The sequence below is a fragment of the Otolemur garnettii genome, unplaced genomic scaffold, assembly GCF_000181295.1.
Source record: "Otolemur garnettii isolate 467f Iridium unplaced genomic scaffold, OtoGar3 scaffold00210, whole genome shotgun sequence".
NCBI classification, from domain to species: Eukaryota; Metazoa; Chordata; class Mammalia; order Primates; family Galagidae; genus Otolemur; species Otolemur garnettii.
The window spans coordinates 147,511-150,346 of record NW_003852605.1 but is presented as its reverse complement, the minus strand read 5'-3'; positions in this window follow the sequence as shown (position 1 = coordinate 150,346).

Sequence of the window (2,836 nt, the reverse complement as noted above, 5' to 3'; positions counted from 1 at the left end):
TGGCCCGCCAAACAACAATGATGGCTGCAACCAAAAAATAGCTGGGCATTGTGGCAGGCGCCTGTTGTCCCAGCTACTTGGGAGGCTGAGACAGGAGACTCGCTCGCTTGAGCCCAGGAGTTGGAGGTTGCTGTGAGCTGTGATGCTACAGCACTCTACCCAGGGGGACAGCTTGAGGCTCTGTCTCAAAATAATAAGAAGAAGAAGAATCAGTACATACCATGTTTCCTCGAAAATAAGACCTACCCCCAAAATAAGCCCTAGCAGGATTTCTATGCATTTGTTAAATATAAGCCCTACTGCAATAATAAGACCTAGTGATGGGCGTGGCTATGCAGCATATCATGCATTTCAGCTGCTGATCAGTAAGGAAAACTAGAATACCTTTTATCTGCCACAGCTCCTTTTTTCCAGCCATTCACACTTGCATAGGTACGCATGTGGTAACCAAGGTCGCAGGCATCCTATTGCACACATGCAATAGGCTAGCGGAAAGGAGTTCGTGCATCGCTAGAACCAGTCCCACCAACAAGGTTGGCTCACCCTGTCGGGTTCCAGAAGAAGATGACTTAACTGTATTTGAATAAATGTAGATTGTTGTATTGTACTTAATAAAAATAAGACATCCCCTGAAAATAAGCCCTAGTGTGTATTCTTGAGAAAAATTAAATATACAACTGTGTCTTATTTTCAGGGAAATTGAAAATTGTCACATCAGTGACAATGTATTACAACTTTTCCATTTCAAACATCAGTTTCCTAAATCAATGTTTCAAAACTATTCAAGATGGGTACGTTTAGGGTGGGAGCCAAATTTACAAACAATGGAGGTAAAGACTGCCTAGGATCTAAAGTAACCAGGCCAGGCTCGGTGCCTGTGGCTCTTGTGGCTAAGGCGCTGCCACATACACCTGAGCTGGCAGGCTCCCATCCAGGTGCCAAACAACAATGACGGCTGCAACCAAAAAAAAAAAAAATAGGCGCCTGTAGTCCCAGCTACTTGGGAGGCTGAGGCAGGAGAATCTCGTAAGCCCAGAAGTTGGAGGTTGCTGTGAGCTGTGATGCCACAGCACTGTACCCAAGGCAACAGCTTGAGGCTCTGTCTCAAAAAATAAAAATAAAAAATAAAATAAAATAACCATACCAGCTGTGTCTTGTCTGCCCTAGCCTCACAGATTCCATCTTATTCTCACTACACATGCTTTAATAAACGTGTGCACCACCACACCCAGCTATTTTTTTTTCTATTTTTAGTCTAGAGAGGGAGGTTTGGTTCTTTTTCAGGCTAGTTTCAAACTCCTGACTTCAAGTGATCCTCCCACCTTGAAGACACTAATTCCCTAAAAGAAGAAAAAGAAGGTTCTGTAGTTATTTCAGCCATGGACTTTAATTGGTGAACTTCTAATTACCATAGTAAGGTCAACTCTGTGTTGTTTTATTAGTTGGGTATTGCTGCTAGCAAAATACCACACAAAAAAGTTTATCGTTTCTGAGAGGATTCTGGCATTGAACCGGGGTGAGGGGTTTGCAAGAAAGGAGGCAGTCCAGGGACAAGGAAAGACTTTATTTAATAGAGAAAAAAAGGAGAATGACCATTTGTCAGTTCCCTTCCACACAGCTGCAAAACTTTTATTAGCTTTATCTGTATAGTTCAGGCATCCCGCGGGCCACATGCAGCCCACCTAGGACATTTATCCGACCCGTTGGGTGTTTTTGCCACCACTGCCTGTCCTGCTTAGCAGCCGACTCATCCTGGGGCCCACAGTCCAGCCCTCCAACAGTCTGAGGGACAGTGAACTGGCCCCCTGTTTAAAAAGTTTGAGGACCCCTGTATGCGAAAGTGAGCTGGAGTACCACCCTGGGGTAGCCCAGGGCTCTTCTCTGGAGCAGTCTGGATTATGGGCATATCCTTAGGGTCAGGGATATGGGTAGGGTGTTTACAGGAACTCTGGCCTTGAGGCAGTCCATGAATCTGGGGAGGGGACTACTGGTTTTTGACCTGATTTTCTAAAATGGCTGCACTCCTGCCAGGGTTATGAGAATTCCTTTCCCTCAGTCTCATAGTTTGAGAGTAAAATAAAATTCACATGTGGGCAGAGTGAGTTCCTTCTAAGGGCTGTGAAGGATCTGCTTCATGCCTCTCCTTAGCTTTGTAGATGGCCATCTTCATGTTCCCATGACATCCCTATATGATATGTGTCTTCAAATATTTTAATTTTAGGGTGGCGCCTGTGGCTCAAAGGAGTAAGGCGCCAGCCCCATATGCCAGAGGTGGCACGTTCAAACCCAGCACTGGCCTAAAATTGTAAAAAAAAAATTTTTTTCTTTTTGTAAGATCACAAATTATACTGGGTTGGAGACCACCCGGATCACCTCTTACTAACCTTATTACCTCTGTAAAGGCCCTATCTCCAAATCAGGTTACTCTCAGGTATTAGGGTCAGGACTTCAACACACAATTCAAATGCAAAAGAGGTGTTTAAGGTAAGCAAGTTACTACTCTAGATGTATCACATTTCCTAATAGTGAAAATTAGAATAGAAACCATTTTATATAATTTACTTGAGAAACCTGAATTAACTAATTTTTTAACATATACAAAGATAACACATTCCAAGTGATACCATATCCTGATTGACATTCTCATATATCATTTTAAATGTTTTCCCTTTTTTGCGGGACTAGGAATTTGAAACTGGGTTTTCCAATTAAAATCCAAGGTGTTACGGACAACACTGGCTCAAAGGAGTAGGGCACCTGCCCCATATACCGGAAGTGGTGGATTCAAACCTGGCCCCAGCCAAAAACCGCAAAAAAAAAAAAAAAAAAAAAAAAA